The following is a 21950-nucleotide window of genomic DNA, read 5'->3' as shown; positions in this document are numbered from 1 at the left end:
TCAGGGACACACTACACTTGCTCCCAGTTGGAAGGGATTGTCACTCCCGAATCGGCCTTTTCAGCCACACTAGACGCTGTTCCAGAACCACCATCGAGAGCGCGATACCATAGTCTTTCGAGACTGAAGGTTGCCAATTCTTACATACCAAGATTTTCACAATTTTGGCCACTAGTGTCAAGCTCAGCTTGTTACCCCCCTAAAGCTTGTTGCCCAGTATGACTGCTACCCCCTGCACCCGCTTAGCTATGCCACAGATCGGACGGCCTACTGGGAGGTAGGTAAAAAAGATTTTTACTTACGCATGCTCTGCCTAGCAGAAGATGGGGTAGGTGGGTGGGATAGGGCTACTAGTGAGTCAGTTATTCATTCCGTCTGTGCATGCAGTACATGATTTGCACATCAGTACAGGGGCAATCAGGAAGTATTTTCCTTTCTCTCAAAACCTCCCGGTTTTAATTCTTTCCCCTTCAGCACCCTCAAGTCACCCTCAAGTCTCCCGTCTCCTCTGCCCAGGTCTTTCTGGGAAGCCCACATAATTTCCTTATGACTGCCCTCTCCTTCTTTTTCCCCTCCAATGTACATCAGGCCTACATGCTCACGCTATTATGTGACCCATTTTTTCCTTCTAAAAACTTCTTTTCTCATCCCTCTTCTCTTTTCTGTTTCCTTTGCTTCTTAGGAACTCTTTGTTCTTAAGGCCAAGCTGCAAATGAATGGCTAAGGCTAATGGCTAATGGCAATCCAAGCCTTGAGATGGGCTGGCGCAAGACCATTGCGCCGGCCCAACGGTATTGTGAAAGTGCTGTAAAGCACTATTGTGTCATTGATTGAGCAGGGAGGCCAGCCCAAGCCCTGCGGGCTGGCAGAAAAGATAAGCCCTTGCTGGCCGAGTCAGTTGACAGGGGGATTGGGGGTGGGGGAAGGGTGGGAAGTAGACATTCTGAGGTTGGGGAGGGCAGATGGGCAGTGGGTAAGCGGAACCAGGATCCAGCACTTGTGCTGGATCCTTACCCAAGTTCTGAGAAGCATAGCAGCTCTGGGCTGTTCAGATTTGCACCACCTCTTGAGGTGGCGCAGATCCGAGTTGCACCGTTGAAGCTGCTGGGACTTTACCTGGGGTAAGGAGAATCAATTCCCCTGCCTGAACTTCAACAGGTCCCAATCCCGCTCTGGATATGGGGCAGGCCATCTGACCCAACGTGGGATAGTACTGGTCTATAATTCACATTGCATTAGTTAGGCAATATTGCTTTCCTGATTTTCCCTTCCCTATCATTGTGAATAATTCCCACAATAGAGTGCCATTGGCCATTACACAGATTCCTGCAGAGAAATTACTTTTCTGCAGTGTGGTCATGTTGACATGTTTTTAAATGCACACCTGGTAACACAAGTCAAACTATACCATGTAACTTTGGAAGGGCAATTGTATTGAGCCTCTCAAATGCTCCAGATGGAAGCGTCCTAATATTGTATGTTTGATTGATGCATCTTAAGGATATCTCCAAATACTCCCATACTTCAGAGGACAAAGAAGGAGCACTATCAAAATCCAGGATCAGAGACTTTGGTGGTGAAATCTGCCTCATATTTATCTGAACTGAACCCAAAGTATCCACCAATATGGCAGTAGAAGGACAAGCTAAAGTTAAGCATTGCACATTATTCTCAAAACACATATTTGGCAGTGGCCATATGCAGTTAGCATAATTTGCATATCATATTTATGAAAGTAGCAGATGCCAAATGGCAGTAAGTTGATCTGTGGCATTCCTCAGCAATATTTCTATTCTGGACTTGTTAGTCTCGAATATTGGGGGTGGGGGGGAAAGCAGAGAAATACAGAATTATGGACATAATTAGAACTGAGCCAATGTTCATTTCCTTTCCTGTTCCCCAGACTTTTTGCAATTGTTCCAATACATTTTCAAACTACGGTATGTGAGCCTGAAACTTAAAAAATAAAAGAAAAAATGACAGCTGGAATCTAACACAAGTCTGTAGAGAGCACATACAATTGTCATTCTTGCTCGAGATGGTCTAGACAAGAAGATTTAATTTGTTTTTCATTTGTCTCTAGCTTGCTGTGGCCATATTTTGCAGGCCCTCTGAAGTTTTCTACATCTTAACTTCCTCCATATGCCTTTCTTGGCAATTCAGACAGATAGCTAGTGAAAAATGTGCTTTCCATATCTCTTCAGATTAGGAGCTAACCTAAATAAACCCATGTGCATCTGACACCAATTAAGTCTCTGTAGAAAGCAATGGGGAAAGAAGGGCGCCATCCAGGTGTGAAAGAGTTAAATTCAGCAGTTTATATAGGCAGGCTGGAGCTCACATTATGTTGCTGTGGAAACTAACTTTCTAAACCACAGTGATGTATAGCAAAGCTTTGGGTCAGTGGGTAATAAATTCTGCTTTTTAAAAAAGTGATTTTCCCCCCTCCCCCAAACCATGGATGTAAACATCATTATGAGAAATGGTGGCTAGGAGATGGATTTTTTTATATCAATTTTCAAACAAAGAAAATGGCTCTTCTGGGGGGAAAAAGAGAAAGAAAAAGAGAAAGAAAAGGTAAAACGAGAGGAAAAAGTTGGAAAACAGAGAGCACTATAAATAACAGACACCAATGATGGAGAGGAAATATTCACTGCTGATTGGTTTATAGCCTGCCGTGGTTGAATGTCAAGACAAGGTCTCTCCATGGAGTGGTGACAAAGCGGGGATTGGGAGAGCAGACAGAAAGGAAGCTTTAGCTTGTTGTGATTAGAAAAGCCCATCTTAGGAAACTGCATGCCTCCTGGCTCCTGATGGACATTTTTTGAAGTGTCACAAGTTACTCAGCTAACTCTCCTCCAGCCTGTCATCCCTGTTCCTTCTTCTGCCTTCCACATCTTTCTCTTTGTTCTGTGACTGAGTCTGAGGACTCTGTTGTTTGGGTTGTCATAGACCTTACTTTTCAGCCAGAAATATATTTCCAGTGTGGTGTGCGGCTACTATAGAGAGCTCCACTGCTGGGCTGAAGATGAATTGTGAATGGCAGGGGGTATAACCTTGTCAGCCTTGGTGTTCTCTTGTATATACAGAAGATGGACACTGGGCAAACCTCATGAAGTAGCAGGAGGGTTGAATGTGGCCCCTCTCATTGAAGCATCAAATGTGAGGATGCAAGAAATAGCTGATGGGGGGGGGTGGCTTTTGTGAGCCACAACTGTGGTTGCCATTGCATTTGTCCCAGCCTGCATGGACAGGAATGGATGTAGTTGTACGATTTGGGGCCTGTGGTCCTTGTGTGTCCCAGGTGCCTCTGGGGTCCTCAGAAGTCTTTCTCATAGTGGATGATGGTGTCAGGGGGGAGACTGAGAGAATACAGCTGCTGCCTGAATTTTAGGGTGGCCTCAGAGGGGCCAGAGCTCAGGTGGAAGGAAGGGGTTTAGTTCTTTCCTGAGTCCCTCTGGGAGCTGCTTCACAGGGTTAACCAGATGAGTCTCCCTTCTCAGCAAGGGGCAACCAGAAAGAACCTTCCACTTCCTGCTCCTAAGCTGCCTCCTTTCTGTACTGGCCAGGGCTTTTAAAACCCTTGCCACAAGCTAAGCGTACCTGAAATGGTCAGTTCTTGGTTGGTGTAGCCTGGATGTAGCATCAGGGTTGCCATGGCAATGGAAGCCATTGCTGATCAGATCAGCTCAGAGCTGTGCTGGGTGTCCTTGTGCATACTCTGTTGCTGACCGCTCTGGCCTCAAGGGAGGTGGCACCATTTTGCTCTTTGTAAGGCAATCAAGGATGGAGTACTCTGGGCTTGAGAATTAACTCCAGACAAGGGCACTCAGGCATACTGACATTCACCACACTTTTGAGGTTTGGCAGCTCCTGAAGATGTTGGAAAAAATGACAGAATGCTGTTGACATGACCGTTAAGTTGTCTTAGGGCACAAGTCCCTTGCGCCAGCCTGGGAGGGTTGCAAACGTGCCATAAAGCACATTTGCACCTTTGTGGGAGTTATGCCGGATCCTAGCCCTGTTTCCAGGCAGTGCAGCGCAGCTCTGGGCTGCTTCATTCTACTTGGATCTGCGCCATCTCGTCAAGTGGTGCAGATCCAAGTAGATCCATTGGGGTTGCTGCTGTACTCAGAGTAAGGGGAAAAGTTTCCCCTTGCCTTGGGCTGAGCTGCAGTCAGCCCTAACCTTGCGCTGGACATAGCGCAAGTCTCCTGGCCTGCCTCTTCCAGAGCAAGTTAGGATTCTGCTATCTGCTAGTTAAAGTAAGCAGTGAAACAGAAATGGCAGAAAACAGCTCAAAGAGGGCAACTGGGAATGGCATCTGCATCTTAGACAGCTGGAGATGAAGAAGATTTAAATTATATTTGTGAATCTCAGTTGAGTTTGTATCATTGGAAAAAAAAGACCTATGGGGCTCATTTTTCTGCTCTCCTCTGCTTTTTAGAAGTGCCTCTGCAAAGAGTTGTCACTTCTGCATCCCAGGCTAGCAACTTGGTTAGCAATCTGTCACTTCTTTCTTTCTGCAAGGCTGTGAGGACAGGCAGCCGACCTGGACTGTGACAAAAGCTGCTGGCTGTTATGGCCTATAAAACTCAAATGGGCCAGAGGGAGAGCAGCCTGCCGAACCACAGACATCCTCTGTTGGAAGAAAGGCGCTGAGAAAACTGGCACAGGCCATGCTTCTGCCCAGAGATCGAGCTAAAAATGATAGGCCTTCCCCCTGGAATTGGAAGTGGTGGTGACATCTAGATTCCTCTTGGAATGACGCCACAAAAGAGGAAGTGCGAGTGACTCATGAGATTTGCGTGACAGCCCCATAGGATGTAGTGCACACTCCGTTGGCACAGTTGCATTGGTGGAGTGGGCATATACAGTGTTGTATAAGTACTATATAGAATATGTATTCAATAAATATATTGAATAAATAAATTCTATTTCTATGGTTATAGTGCTCCCTTTTGGGGGCTTAGCTTGACCATTGGTGGATAACCTAACCACAGCTTAGTTTCTGTGTGATTATCCTGTAAGTTTTTATTCATAGACAATAGCAAGACATCTTTGCCACACATTTATGTGCAAAATGCCCTGCAGAGTGCGTGGAAGAACCCTCTGTGTTAGTTCTCATGGGTTTTTTTTTTTCCTTTTCTTTTTCTGGAATTCTCCTGCACAGTAGTCAGTTGTGTGAATCTCTGTGACCTGCAAGTCAGGAAAACAGAGGAAGGACTATAGTTTATGTGCAAACCAAGCAAAAAGTGTTGCTGCTGCCAGACCACTGAGAATGAGCGGTTTGGAGAATGTGCCTAGGTATTATTGTGATTTATGTGGTGATTAATATGCAATTAAGATTCTTCAGAGCATGACTCTACATTTAATTTCGGCTCTTCCATGTGCAGCCCCAACTTTTGCATGAACCAAAACCCCAAGTGGAAAAATAGTGTTCATGCCACAAAACGATTTGGCCAGTTTCTTGCTTTTGTGTGGTCTTCCTTGAAGTTTTCCTTGCAGTACATTGTCCTGGTACCTCCCATAGAACATATGAGAAAAAGTCAACTTTGATATGAATTTGATCATTTTATTGGTTGCAATTAATAATGGATTATATGTTGCAGAGGATTCCAACTCAACACAACTCCTCCCCTTTTAGTATGGACCCCCACCTTTTGAGGAGACAGATGCAACTGTCACTGTGCTTGTAGTGGCATCCATTTCCCCTTTCCAATGCCCCTTTAAAACCATTTTCTTTGATCAAGCTGATGAATAACTCTATTAAATCAGTGATTCTGGATTTCACTCAGTTTAATCCCCTTTCCATGTAACTAGGAGTTGGTTCACAATGTACCCACAAACACTGCAACTGAAGCAATGTGTGAATGAGTCGTCACAAATTTAGCACACGGTGAGAACATTTTCATGTCAGCTAATATCATATCAAGAACAATATACGTATTTTTAAAAACATTTTTACCCCACGGTTCTTCCAGTGAGCTTAAGCTAGTGAATATGGTTTCCTCCCATTTTTTCCTCACAATAACCGGATGGGATTACAGGTTGAGACTAATTATTCAAGTGGGTTCCATTCCAAGTGCTCACATGGATTAAAAAAACGCACTATAGCAAATCAATTTAAAAAACAAAGTTTCTTTGCTCCAGTGATTGAAAAACAGCCTTGCTGACCTTTTGACTCCAAGGTAAGAGTCATTAAGAAGACAATCCATCAGCACTTCAGCCCCTCCCTTCACCAATGCAAAATGATCACCTTTCTTTCACGTGCTGGGGGAAGGGAGGGGTCTGAAGGAGAGAGAAGGATTGATGGATTGTTAGCCTGCTGCCCCCCCCTCTCTCTTATTAAGGAGGCTGTTGTTAAAGGACTGTTCAGTTTTTAAAACTGATTTTAAAAGGGTGCATTTTTTCCCTTCTCCAGGGATCAGCACATTCCTTCTCATTTGCAGGGGCCATTCGTGTTGAGTCAAATCTGTGTATAAAAAATCCGTGTATAAACAGGCCGGACCTGTATAACCAAGAGAATAAGGGCCCAAAGCAGACCCATGTGCACATGCTCACCACTGGTGCACACTGTTGCAAACATGCTGTAAGGCATGTTTGCGAGCAGCACCACAGGCCCAGTGCTGGAGCTGGCCCAGTGTGAGCTCGTGCTGGGCCAGCTCCAGTGCTGGGCCCACAGCCTGCCGACTGGCACTTGTCCTGGGATGCCAGGTGTCGGATAGGTGAGTGGGGGCATGGGGGGAGGCAGGGGGAGGTGTTCCGGGGCAGAGGAGGGGAGGAGGAGGGTGGGAGGAAGTGTGGCAGGGGAAGGAGCGGGTGGGAGGGGGGTGGGACCAGCGGAGCTGAGCTCTGCTGGATCCAGAACCCTGTGTTTGGCCTTGCAGTGTACTTGATTCTGCATTGGCTAAATAGCTGACACAAAGTCAAGAAGCCCCATTGCAGGGCTGCTTCCCTTACCTGGGGGAAGGGTACGAAAGCTCCTGAGAAGCAGCTGCCAGCTGCCTGGTTGCCCTCAGGATGCCATGTTGCCCTCAGAATGCCATTTTGGCACTGCTGCAGCCCCATGCACTAGGCCTCAGAATTGCCATGTTGCCCTCAGAATGCCTGGTTGCCCTCAGAATGCCCTCAGAATGCCATTTTGGCACTGCCGCAGCCCCATGCGCTAGGCAGCTCAAGATTGGGCTGTGAGTGGCCCAAATGGACCTCCCAACCCATTTCTTCTGCAACAAGCTGCAGCATTGATGAGAGTCCATATGTACCTTCAGACTGTGTTCTCGCCAGGCTTGTCCTTTTTCTTGTCATATTAGGCACTTGCTATTGCATATGTCTCTGGCATTGTGCACCACAGCCCTGGATTTTGTTTGTTGTAAGGCTGAAACAAATACTCATGATTTTCCATTCTCATAGCAAATATCAGCTATTTGCATGTGCAGGAAATTGTCCCAAAGAGGCAGGAGGGGTCACAAAGAGTTTCCAGTAGTTTTGCAGATCCATTGAATGGAAAACAATGTGCAATTAAGCTGGGTCTCTGCACTCAGAGTTGGTGTGAATTGGCTCATAATTACCTTGAAATGGAATTTTGTTCTCCTTGCATTTTGCCAGCAGCCAGAGTTCTGAAGGCATTCATGGGTTGAACTCCTTTGTAGGCATGTTAACACTTCCTGCTCCAATGAAGTCACTGTCAAGGAAAGGGATGCAGCAACCACATAACATCTGGGGGGGACAGCTCTTGAGAAAAATACAACTTCCCTCCAGAGTTCCTAATGTCATTGCTAAGCCCTGAAACTCAGGGGATGACTTTGAGCAAGACACCATATTTCAGTCCAAGCAACCTGTTACATATGCAAGTTATGCAGGATCGAAATCCTGCATAACCGATTGGCTCAGTCTTATGGCTGGCCAGTTGGGTGATGGATCAAAATCCTACCATCTGATTGGCCCTCTAGTTTAGTGTTTCAGCAGCACCAATGGTGGGGAATCTGGGTGGAGCTAAGGCATATAAAGCCAGGGATGTTTGCCTTTTGTTTTCATTGTCATGTTCTGTTCTGAAGATGAAATAAATGTGTTGAGCTGTTATCTCTGTGCCTTCCTTTATTTGCATGGATCCACTATTTAACACAACCTCAGTGGCTTGTTGTAAGAATCAAGTGAAATAAGTACTTGTACACTGCTTGCGTCCTGAGTACACTTCTGTACTGCAGCGAGTCATGGACTCTTTGCTCACAACAGGAGAGGAAACTGAACGCATTCCACATGCGCTGCCTCCGACGCATTCTCGGCATCACTTGGCAGGACAAAGTTCCAAACAACACAGTCCTGGAACGAGCTGGAATCCCTAGCATGTATGCACTGCTGAAACAGAGACGCCTGCGTTGGCTTGGTCATGTTGTGAGAATGGATGATGGCCGGATCCCAAAGGATCTCCTCTATGGAGAACTTGTGCAAGGAAAGCGCCCTACAGGTAGACCACAGCTGCGATACAAGGACATCTGCAAGAGGGATCTGAAGGCCTTAGGAGTGGACCTCAACAGGTGGGAAACCCTGGCCTCTGAGCGGCCCGCTTGGAGGCAGGCTGTGCAGCATGGCCTTTTCCAGTTTGAAGAGACACTTGGCCAACAGACTGAGGCAAAGAAGGAAGGCCCATAGCCAGGGAGACAGACCAGGGACACACTACACTTACTCCTAGTGTGGAAGGGATTGTCACTCCCAAATCGGCCTTTTCAGCCACACTAGACGCTGTTCCAGAACCACCATCCAGAGCGCGATACCATAGTCTTTCGAGACTGAAGGATGCCAACTTAACACTGCCCTGAACTCTTTGGAGAAAGGCTAGGTTAAAAATGAAATAAATCATATGCTGCTTATTATTTATCACATTTACATTCCTTCTTCCTTTGATCATGGAGCTCAAAGTGGCATACATGGGGTTCTCATTATTTACTAACTAATTATGTCCATTGCTTAATGTGCCATCCACTGCCTTTCACCCAGCCAACCCTTTAGAATGCTGTTTGTGATCACTCCCTTTTGTCATTCTTTCACCAGTGTTTGTGTGTACAGGCATAACTCCACAAAAATGATCATCTACTGCCGCAATTTCCAACCTTTTTCATCTCACAGCATACAGACAAAGTGCTAAAACTACCAAGTTTTTTGACAATTGACATGGCGCACCACACCAATGGTCCTACTAATAAATGGCCCTCCCCCAAATTCCTGTGGCACTCCTGCAGAACATTCATGGCACTCAGATGTGTGTTTGCACTGGTTGAAAACTGATCTTTAAGGCACTGGTTCCTGAGAAGTGGTCCATGAGGTCTCAGGAAAGAAAAAAGATCATTTTCAATCATTTCCAGCATCTCACCAAGCGAGCAGTCCCCCACAGACCATCAGAGAAGGCAGATAACGGACCGCCTGCAGCCATGGCTGGCAACAAAAGCACCAACCCACAAATACTCTCTATAAATAATAAATCTCTAATAAATCATCTCTAATTATTACAAATTTAATTGTACTTTTTGTGTGCAGAGCGTTGGGGGATTGTATGTGATCTACAATGATTCGGATTTTAGCCTCAGTAGTCTACGGGTTCCTAAAAGTTGAGAACCATTGTTTTAAGAACTCACATTGAATTTTTAGGAGTTTGTTTGCATTAACTTCAGCTCTCATCATTGATGCATGCTTGGACCTGATCCTGATTTTTTTTTTTAAGTGCACATTGGGTGGTCCCTTACAACCTTCAGGGATTTTCCCCACAGAATAGCTTTTCTGGATTGGTTTGGTTACAGAGATCTGCAAACATCTGACTTTCTTGCTCTTGAATTTGGGAGTTAATGAAATAATTTTGCAGTGACTTCAGGATTCTGGAAGATCTGCTATGACCCTCTGCAATTTGGCAAGAGCCCAGATATATTCTTCCTTCTGAGGGTAACCATTCTGGGGAGCTGTCTACATTTGGCAGTGTGGGAAATATGGGACCCTGGTTCCCGCAAACTCTGAAGCATCTTGCATCAATTGGATGTACTTCTGAGCTGTGTTTACTGTAGAATGCAATTAGCATGCATCTGCAATATGGTTCACATCAAAAACAACAGCGAGTAGAATAACAAAAAAAAAGTGTTTTGATATGAAAGAATGATAAAGTAGGCTTTGAGTTACTATGGAGCTAATTGTAATACTTTAATAACCCTCCCGATTGCTCACAAAGTGGTCTTCTGTGCTATGTTACTATCCATTAGTATTTCTCTCGGAAAAAGACAGGCCCATGGTGATACTCAGCTAATAAAATGGGCATCTGAGTTGCCAGTCAACTCTTTATTGAAGGTCTCCTGAGGAGGAGAGTGCTGTAATCAGCTTATCTACAGCACATTAGTACTAAAAGCAGTATGTGCTGTGACATCAAGTTATAGCCCACTGAAATCGTCAACAGTTGAGACTGAACAGAAGACCACTTCCCATGACACCAGAGTCTCTAATAACTCCAAGTGTACCACTGCAGTGCTATGTCAATTTCACTGGCTTCCAGTTCATTTCTGTACCCAGTTCAAAGGCCTGGTCCTAATCTTTACTTCCAGGATAACCTAAGTACAGTACTGTCCTTTTTCATTTGTAACTGCTTGTTAGTGGTGGTGTCCGAGTTGGCCAGATGGGATGTCTGAGTTGGCCAGGTAGGGCCCTGACCAAGGGCCCAAGCCCATTAGTGGGCCCCCAATGACTGGGATGACCCGTAAACCCTTGGTACTGGTGGTAGTCTAATCTCTTAAGTCACCTTGGGAGGGGTGCACAAGGAATACTATGGGAGCCCAGCACATGGCTTTGTGCCAGAAATGCCGACCAGGGCTGCCCTAGCAATGAAGTGAACTCATGTGGTGAGTTGTCAAGTTGACATCCTCCTCAAGCCCAAACCGCTTCAGTCAGTTTGCCAATCTTCTTCCCACTTGCTGGACCCAGTGATAGCCCACTGTTTCCTCCAGCACTGGAGGAAGGGGGATAAAACTCCCACCATGCTCTACTTTTCCAGTTTATTTTGAACAGGGTGGATGTGGAGGGAAGAGGTGGTGCTGGAGGTTTTAAGTAGAAATGGAACTTGAGGCAGAGCTTTTTTCGGTTGTGGCATCTAAGCAGTAAAATGCCTTCCCCAGAGAGGAAGGCCTCATTGCTTGATTGCCTTCCAGCAAGTACTAAAGACATGCCTTTTAAAAAGGAATTGAATGGAGTAATTTGAAATGTATTATTATTGATCTTATTTTATCCTCTTTTTTGCATCTTTTATTACTCCTATCAGCTGTTTTACTAGGTTTTTAATATACAAATTGTTGTAGTTGCTAAATTGCCTTGTTTCTTTATTTGCTGCCTTGGAAGCAGTGTCTGAAAGATGGCCTAAAACTCTTTCAATAAATTTTGGAATTTCATGTCCAGAGGATGCTGCTGAAATCTGTCCAGAGCAGCATTTGAGAGAATGTAGAAGTTTTTCTCCAGCAAAATATCTGACAAATTCACAGGAAGCTTGAAGATTATTTTTTTCCAGTGTCTGCTTCTTTTCCAGTCTTCTGACCAGCAATCCTATGAAGCAAGTAAACTTTTAAAGTACCGGTTTAAAAGATAAACTGTGGATACCAGTGAAATTTTTATGTCTTTCACATTTTATACTGCACTTCCTCCAAAGAGCTCAGGGTGTTGTACATGGTTCCACCTCTCCTTTCATCCTCACAACAACCCTATGAAGTAAGTTAGGCTGAGAGATAGTGTCTGGCCCAAGGTCATTGCTGATCTATCACAGAAGGGATAGCCTGTGAATGATTGTGAGAGGCCTGTAAGTGAGAGCTGAAGGTTGTAATGAGAACTGGACCTGACCTCAAACATAAGAAAAGCCTGTCCAAATCAGACCAAAGACCCAACTAGTTCAACGTCCTGTTTCCCACAGTGTTACATCTCTCCCTTTGGTGCTCGCCTGCGACTGGTAGGCAATATTTGGGAAGGAGAATTGGGGCCAGATAAGTACTGATCAAGCAACTGGATCTGTAAGAAAGAGACCTGTAAAGGAACCAAGTCATGAAGGTGTGAAGCTCACCCTTGTGCCTTTTGGCAGTAACAGGCACTGACCTGTCTGGCAGTAAATTTTATAGCTTCTTTCTTTCCCTCCTGTTATCTCACCCTGTCTTTCATAAAATAGCCACTAAAGGCTTGGGTAACTCAACATCAACAGATTTTACAGCTGAGAAGCAGTGAAGGCTAGACATTTCACACTTTTGTCATAGATTAATAAAAAGCAAAACGGAGACCGAGGCTCACTGGGCAGGTTCAAAACATCACAATGGAAAAAAATAACTGCCAAAATATGCTAATGGGAAAACATTGTATTCGGAGAGCAGTCTTGGATAAACAGGCAAGATCTTCATAGGGTTGAACTGAACACTTGCCAAATTCATTTCATTTCCTGATCTGTTGCAAAATTGCTCCAGGATCCCACTTTACCATTTGATGTCACAAATCGTGCTTTATTTTCCACCTAGCAGTGGATATATTTCCACCTAAATATATCACCATGTTGGTGTTTTTCAGCTCAGGTGTGGCAAAATGAATTAACGTTTCCATAAAAATCCACATTTTGGCTCAGCAACATTGAAAGGGTGTGAAAAACAAAATTCTGAAGGTATAACTATTTTCACCTGATACTTGGTCATTTACATCTATGCAGTGGTTCTCAAACTTTTAGCCCTAGGACCCACTTCTTAGAATGAGAACTTGTCAGGACACACCAGAAATGATATCATGACCGGAAGTGACATCATCAAGCAGGAAAATTTTTAACAATCCTAGGCTGCAATCCTACCCACATGTGAAAAGGTGAAACATGCAAAATTTGAAGAACAGTCATGGTTTTACTATGATAAGAGCAAGGGTAGAAATTGTCTTCTACCCTGAGCTCCTCCACAGAAAGCCAATGTGCTGATCTCCATCTTAGCCACACAAATGAACTAGTCAAACACCTGAAATGATAGGGCATCCATTTTGCCTTTTGACCCTTGAAGGCTATTACCACTTAGTCCATTGAATACACTTGCATTTATGTGAAAGGAAGCATTGTCCCACAGTAATCTTAATCATTCAGTACCCAAATGTACCATTGCTACTTGCCTGATACAGTGGTATGCTGTCTCCTACTGCTATTATTATTTTATTTATTATTATTTAGAATATTTCTGTTGTGCTTTTCAATAACAACACAGTTCTCTAAGCAGTTTGCATTGCAAAGGAATAAGAAAATGGTCCTTTGTCTCAGAAAGGCCCACAATCACAATCTAAAGGGGGAAAAAAGACACAAATGACCAGTAAATGACCACCGTGGGAACTAGACCTTGGCACATGAAGGGGTTTGCCAAATGCTGTCCCTATTAGTTGGTGATGTGTTAACATCTACTCATGTGGCTCCCTAGATTGGAAAAAGAAGAGGGGAAAGGAGCTGAAGAAGGGTGGAGGACAGGGGAGTGGTGGGTTTGTGCATCTCCAATGCTTTAGCCCACCACTTGCCTCTCCTGCACACCTAATGGATGTTCTGGCCCTGGTGGGGGTGCTATACTGGTGAAATAGAAATTCTTGATTTTTGATAATTAATAGCATGTAGCAGGAGTTGGATTTCCCATAATCCTAAGTGCTGATACTTCTAGTTTTTCTGTCTTTGTCCTCTATTTCTTTTGAGCAAATGTATCACATTGACTCAGAGCCTGGGGAAACAGGAAAGCATCTCCCTCTCTCCCTTTTACATGTAAATGGTCTTATTCACAAGCTGTTGTGATGCTTGCTGCTTCTTTTGATGTTGGAGAAGTGGTTGCAGTTGTTGTTGTCCCAAAGACTTATGGAGCCAGAAAGGATTTGCATGGACCAAGAGTAGTCATGCAGAAATGTTTTGCGTTCATGAGGAATATACCTTTTAAGTATGCCTCTACCCTATGTTTTCTGATGTGTTTCTCTTTGATCCCTCCTTGCTTTGAGTTGGGCTATAAAAGATACCCTCTCCTGAGAATGGGGTCGACTGCACTATGCACGTGCTACAGTGCTTTTTAAAATAAAGGCCAAACAAGTATCTGATTTCTACCTCTAGCCTGGATTATTTAATATTAATTTCCATGTCACTGGGATGAATACAGGCTGTTGCACTTGGTCTGCTAAATATAAGAGATCCATCTGTGCTATGGCTTCATATTGAAAAACACATACTCAATAACATCTTCATATCCCATTAGTTTTTTTTTAGAGAATTATAGCCCTAATGAATCAAATCATTTACTTGTTCTCCTTATTACTGCCCACAACACTACAATGCATATTGTTTTGCTGCACTTACCGAGATAGTTACTAGAGGCTGGTCATCGTTCTTTGTTGATCTTCTTAACTTGAGATCTTGGCAAATGGTGATTAGCTTTTATTCCTAGATAGTAATACATTAATCAGCTAGGCTAGGAACATGACTGGTAACATTGTATTTATTAATCCCTTTATTAAAGTGATATAAAATTTAACAGCAAAGCTTTTTTTTTTTTTTTAAACTTTGCTTCATCTTTTATTTATTCCTAATTGGAAACATATCATATTTACATGCTTCTTTACTAAAATAATAATGGGCAGCAAACACATGATGGTGACCATTGCATTTTTGAATGCTGACTGTTCAGACTCCACATAGATGCTGATAACAGGTTTATTTAACGGGTTTTTTTATATACACACACACTTGGTGGGGCTCTGAAATGCAAGCCTGCAATAGCATTTCTCCAAGTCTAAGGGAAGCGGTGGAAGGGAAGGTTTGGAGTCTGGACTGGATAAGGGGACAATACATGGTTCATTCACTGTGCCTGAGTTCAATGCAACTACACGTGGGGCGCAATCCTAACCCCTTATGTCAGTGCTTTCCAGCTCTGACATAAGGGCAGTGCAGCTCTGAGGTAAGGTAACAAACATTCCCTTACTTTGAGGAGGCCTCTGTGAGTGCCACCCAACTGCATCACATGTCCCTTTGGCACTGCTATGCCAGTGCTGGAAAGCACTGACATAAGGGGTTAGGATTGCACCCATGGAGTCTAAAAACATGAAGATGAAACAAAAGGATGATATTCATTACAGGTTGTAGCAGCAAAGCCAGGACTGGCCCAATTGTGAGGCTAATTGAAGCAGTCACCTCAAGGAGCACATTGGTGGGTGACGCCCATCTCTGCCTGTCTACTTGCCTTCACTACTTCTCTTTCTCCTTCTACTCCCTGGATTGGAATAGGGGGATAGAGAGAACAAGGACATGCGGAAGAGAGTGTTGAGCTGGAGCATTGGGGAGTGGGAGGAGCAGAGGCCAGCATGTCACCAGATAAGGGGGGCAGCATTTGTGAAGCCGCCTGAGGGCCCAATCCTATCCAATTTTCCAGGGCTGGTGCAGCAATACCAATGTGGTGTGTGCTACATTCTGCAGTGAGGGTACAGTCACATAGGCCTCCTCAAGGTATGGGAACATTTGTTCCTTACCTTGGGGCTGCATTGCGGCTGCATCGGAACTGGAAAGTTGGATAGGATTGGGCCCTCAGGCATCAGAAGGGCTTGAGCTGGACCTTAGCAAAACATTTATACATGGAAGTTCAAGACACTGAACAGGCAGTGGCGTCACTAGGGTTCACGTCACCCGGTGCGGGATGCCAGCGCGTCACCCCCCCATGCAGTGGGCGGGGCCCCAGATGGTGGGCGTGGTGATGTACCATCACTCTGCCCCCACTGGTTTTTTGGTTGTACCTTTTGATAGAACACATTCTGCATGAAATTACACATTGATTGATATATAACATGATAGTATTATTCCTCCAAACTGTGATTTTAGTGATTTTGGTCACTAGTGGTGTCACACACACCTCCCCCAGGGTGTCAATTTACTAATACCTTATTGCAGTAGTTCTCAAACTTTTAGCACTGGGACCCACTTTTTAGAATGACAATCTGTCCAAGATTCACCAGAAGTGATGTCATGGTGGAAGTGACATCATCAGGCAAATTCAAATAAATAAGTATAAATAATTAAAGTAAAATAATTAAATAAGCAGAAGCCAGCCCTGGTCCACCAAGTAAATTTCCTCTGTAGCCTGCCTGCAATAACACCCCCCTCCAAAATCAGTAAGGTTTTCAGCCCTACCCAGTGCCCAGTTCAATTTAAGAGAGAGCTGTTTCAACCAGATCCACCTGGCTTTGCAAGTCTCAAAAAAGTTCACCTTATCAGCTGAAGCCTCTGTTTTGATCCTTTTTAGTGGGGAGAGGGGGGGAGGCTGCCTTCTGGAGTATTTGTTGAGCTCCAGTTCCATCAGATTAGGACCATTCTGGTGGCTTCACTTTTGCCTTTGCCTGGCCTGACCACCAGCCAAGGCACGTTTGCTTACTCACTAGTAAATGTGACTGTGAGGCTTAGTTTCTCTTTCCATAGGGCTCAATACGTTTATCTGGTTGGAGGGCAGGAGTTCCTTCTCAGGTGTTTTTGGGGGCTGCATTCATTGGATCAGGACCATTCTAGTGTCATTGGATTCCTCACAGTCCGCTCTTTCTGATGGACTATGGCAAGTTCACCTACTCACAGGTAAACGCATGATACGGCTCACTTTCCATAGGGATCCATGCATTTTTTGTTCTCCGGTTTTTTGGCCATAACTTTTGATAGAAAGGAGATATTTCACTCAGGTGTTTTTCATTACATTCTGCTCAAAATTCCGCATCCAACGGTATATAACATGATAGGGTTACTCCTAACCACCGTGATTTTAGCGTGTCACTCCTTCAGTGCGCATCACCCGGTGCTACCCGCACCCCCCTAGCGATGCCACTGTGAACAGGTGAAGGAAATTGGGACAAGAAGCAGAAAGGAGTGGGGAAGAGAGGGTAACGTGGTCATATATTTTAAACAAACAAGGCTGTGCCCATGCAATAGCTTCACTGTGTAGAATAATCTTCCTCCTATAGGGCACAATCCTCTCAAGTGCAGCTTCCACTCACTTCAGTAGAGTTTACATGAGAGCAAGTCTGGAGAACTGAACTTGTCATAGTAGGAAAAGTTCCGGAAGCAGAATACCCTTCCCCACTGCTACAAGTCTATTTTTCCCAGATTAAACTGTGGATATTTTTACCCAATTGTCCGACCCCCAGATACACCATACAATCATTTTAAGCTCTGGAATGGCTCTTGCATGAAGGAGATACTGAGTGTTCATATGCTGCATCTATTATTATTAGAAACAAGAACACAATCTCAATTCTGCAACCCAACAGAGATGTCTAAGGATTCAAAACCCACTTAACATAATCTTGTGGGCAAGCATGTGATGGGGGGGAACTAACGTAGTCACTTGATCAGGAATGCAACAGCAAAGCATCTTGAAAGATACATTAATCTGAGAATCATTGCAGCAGAATGCTTTTTTACATTTTGACACTTCCCCAGACAAGTTATTGTTACTCTCTGGGTAATTCTGTGCCAAACGCTCACAAAATAAATCAGACATGATGTCTAAAATAATGCTCTCCATCCTTTTAATGTTGTCTTTTTGTGTGGGCAGCACCCAGAGTGTCCCCAATTGGGGATTTAACATGACACCAACCTTCCAATGCAGCTCTGTCTTTCCTTCTCCCTTTAATTTCCCCCCTTTACACTAATGCGATGCTTATTTAGGAGCAGCAACCATCTGTGAAAGCTGCGACCGGCACTGCTAAATTTGCTATTGCTTTCTTCCCATGGTTAGATGAGACTCATGGTGCATGGAGAATTTCCCAGGACAGCAGAGGCTTTCTTTGATTATCTTTTTGATTCTCTCAGAAAGAGATTTTTCACAGTGCTCTTTTTGTGTTTGCGACCCGCCAAAAGTCGAAGGCTCATTAGATGGCATTCTGCTTCTTGCATGGAATAAAATGCTGGTGAAGATAGATACCCCCCAGCTCTCTCTATGGAAATTCTGAACCTGCCAATGTTCAGGTGGCCTGGCCCTGCAAATAGCATGAATGGCTTAAATAGTCTACACTTCATCAAATCTCCAGTCCCAGTTAGGGTGAAGCTGCCAGGTTTCTTGAAAATTTGTTTCCATCCTTTAATCTGAGGCATTTTTCCCAAATATATTTCTGTTAATGTTCTTCTTTGTCTCACAGTCCAATCCTAACCCACGCTGGAATGGGGAGGCCGGCAAACCTGCCCTGTATCCAGAGCCGAATTTAGGACAGTTGTGACTCAGCCTGGGGCAAGGGGAATTCTCTTGCAGCAGGGGAATTTGCTGCAGCAGCCCCAATGGGTCTACTCAGATCTGCACCACCTCAGGAGGTGACACAGATCCAAGCAGCCCAGAGCAGCTCCGGGGCCTGAGATCTTTTATGAGACAATGAAGATACCCTATAATTATCCTCTACACACAATTGCCTTTTATGTGTCCCTTTCCTATAGTTGGTTTATGGTTGTCCCTATTTTGATTTGACTTAACAACTCTTTGAAAAGGGACACCAAATAAACTCACTGTATTGCCTTCCCAAAACTACAGTGGTTGTTTGTCCTTCCTCTTCCAGATAAGGATCTAACTTGGAATTTCAGTCCAAACTCCTGCTAGTTCATTCAATGTTAACTAAGTGCTTTGCCAAGATCTCTTTTCCCCCCCTACAATTACTCTTCCCTGACCTCCATACCCTGCATGGACTTTGAAAATCCAATCTTTATCCTCTTTCTCCATTTCATTTCCATGTCAGTCATCCCCTTGTCAGAAAATGCCAAATTATTGGGAGACCTGGATTATGGAAAGTAGGAATTAATTGTGCAAATATCCTTAATTTGCATACAGTGACCTGTCTGTGAATTCTTTAGCGAATGATTGACTGACTACTCTCTGGACACTAATATCCCATTTTTAAATGAATTAATTTTGTCTGCACAGAACATTTTCAAACATTGGTTGCTGAAATGCAAAAGCCGACCATCCTAACTTAAAGCCTTCAGTTGAATGCCAATGTGCCCTAAAAAAAGATTCATAAAATCATACAACTAGGATGGACTAAAAAATTAGGGCTATGCTTGCATCAACCTAGTGCCAATCCATCATCCACCTATAAACTCCAACACCACGGCAAAAACAACAATGCACTAGTCTCACTCATAGTTTCTTGCATTTCCCCTAACTCTTGACTGTTTAAGGTGATGCTGTGCATACAAGCAACCTTTCCAATGTAGGTTTCCATGATGCCAGTGGCATATTTAAATTGGGTCACTATTTCATATACATGCAGCATTAGCAGGCCTGGATTAGTTTGGGGCCATGCTGGACTGACAAACTAATGCTGCAGCCATAGGAACATGCCATCAACTGCATGGGACCCCACATTGGTATATTTTATTGTACAGCCAGGATCATTTTTAAAACAGGCTTCATCTTTAAGGGACCACATAGCCTTGGTCCCAATGAGAAACATTTGCAGGAATCTGAGAATTACTGTGCAATCTGTGTTTTTCATGCTTACAACAAATGCAAAATTTGAAGCACATTTGGAAGTGTTTGCACAATCAAGCACCTATAGAAGTTTAAAAAATGGATTCATTAAAATTAAATTTAATTAATTAAAAATTAATACCAATGGAATTCTCTCTCCAGGGAGACCCAGGCGGTCCCCTCTTTAGCCATTTTTAAATGGAAAGTTGAGATGCTTCTTTGTGTCTTGTGAGGCTTTTGAGGCTAGGCTGTGATGGTTATCCATGATCCTCCTTTTCTTTTTTAATGGCTATTGTTTTTAATTGCATTTGAGTCTTGTCATTAGGTTGCATTCTCTGTGAGCAACTTCAAGGTATCACTAAAAGTGGACCATAAATAATTAAAATAACTAAGTAGTGGTAGAGACATTTCTCATGGGAATTTTGTATCTTTCAAATGTCCTGGGACTAGGTAACAGACAGAATTTGCCAGGCAGGAGGACATTAGAGCCCTGTCGTTGGCGACTTCAGGGGTGAAACTTTCCAAGCTGGGCTCTGTGATGCCCATGGCTAGATCCCCAGAGGCCTTGGAAGTGAATTAGCATGTTGTCTGCTTGAGACACATCTGCACCATGACACACGTGGCGCTCTGCAGTTGTCACCATGATTAATGGACATTATGTTTCATTTCCTGCTTTATCAAATACCAATTATGTTTATGATAATTTCAAGAGCTGCGGTTGCTTTTGGATCATTCGTTTTGCTCCCTGGGGACACAATGGAGGAAATTTTTTTTCCTCCTCCCTGAAATTCCATTTTAATTGCTTTCCCTTCCACATTCACGTGCAACTTTGCACTCCAAGAGGGTCGGTGTATCGATCCTGCTCTCTGATAAGGTCAGCAGAGTGAGGGGGGAGGGTGACATTTAGAAATGATTGCTCCTCTCTGGACACGCATATGCATCAAAGTTGTGCCTGTGCAGAGTGGGAGAGGGAATGGCGATGGGAGAATGTTTATTCATCACACTACACTCAAGCCCCAGGGATGATGCTCAAACAGTTCTTTCCCTGATGTGCTAACAGCAAGAACATGAAACTGGAGTTGCTTGGCCATGTGTATTAGCTATTGTGAATAGAGCTATTTAAATGCACTTTGCACTCCTGATCTTATTCAGCCTCACAACAACTATCTGTAAGAGATTGTTGGTATTCCCATTTTGCAGAAGCATAACTGAGTCTGCATCAGAACAATTTGTCTTAAGCTGCATCTAATGGAGGTTACTGGCTAAATTGGAACTTGTTCCAATTTCCCAGGTCCAGCTTTAGCAACGTACTCACTGGCACAGCATGCTTCTCTGTGGCTTGCAATGCATATGTTCTAACTGGAATCTCCATTCCACTGGGTCTTTGAGTCTGCCCAGTATGTCTAGAAACATTTGATCATCCCTGCCTAGAGGTGCTTGATGTGTATTTAGCTCTTGACTCTTTCCTCATTTATCAATGCTGTCTTCATTTTTGGACCTATTTTTCTTTAAAAGAGCATCATTTCCTTGAGTCAAGGATATCTGACTAATAGCATATCCTTTGATTTCAGTACAAAACAGATGACAATTGTGACAATATGAGCGCAATTATTTCATAAGATTCCAGATATGAGAATGAGAATAGATGGCCCAGGTGAGTTAAGTAAATATATATTTTTACTTACGTCCCCATATGTCGCCTGGTCACCAATGGGTCTCCTCACACATACGCTAGCTATTTAGCTGGTGTCAGTTCAAGGAGAGTTAGGGGGAGTGCCAGGCCAGGAAAAAGGGGATAATATCATGGCATGCACTGCTGCTGTGGCAATTTGGAGCTGTTGATTGGTACAATCAAGGTAGAGATGCTCCATGTTTGTTTACCCTCCAGTCATTTTATTTTCCACTCAAAAACATGTCTTTTTTTCCACCAACAACACAAAAAATAGCTTTGGGTTACTTTTGAGCATGAAAAAGTATAAAGGAGAAAGGATTAAGACAGACCTCTCCTCCCTGTACCAGTCATCCATTTCAGAATGCATCTTCCTTGGCTGCTTGGCTGAAAGAAAAGAGAACAAAGACACATGCCTGAGCACCACATGTACTTTGGACCTTAGTGAGCAGAAAAAGAGGAATGCAGTGGGCAGATGGATAACAAGAGTTTCAGACTGTATTGTGCTGCGCTTCTTCAATTTCCTTCTACAGTGCAACCCATAGTTCATCTGTTGATCTTAAGCTATATTTGCTCAACAATTAAATGGGAACAATCCATTTTATTTATTTTTTTCCACATTTTTCTACTGCCCTTCCTCCACGGAGCTTAGGGTGGTGTACATAGTTCCTCCTCTCCACTTTTCCTGACAACAGCCCTGTGAGGTAGGTGAGGCTGAGAGATAGTGATTGGCCCAAGGTCACCCAGGAAGCTTCATGCCTTAGTGGGGATTTGAACCTAGATCTTCTAACTCCCAAACC

The sequence above is a fragment of the Tiliqua scincoides genome, chromosome 3 (genome assembly GCF_035046505.1).
Source record: "Tiliqua scincoides isolate rTilSci1 chromosome 3, rTilSci1.hap2, whole genome shotgun sequence".
In the NCBI taxonomy this organism is placed as follows: Eukaryota; Metazoa; Chordata; class Lepidosauria; order Squamata; family Scincidae; genus Tiliqua; species Tiliqua scincoides.
The sequence above is the reverse complement of the archived record's forward strand: the minus strand, read 5'-3'. Positions refer to the sequence as shown.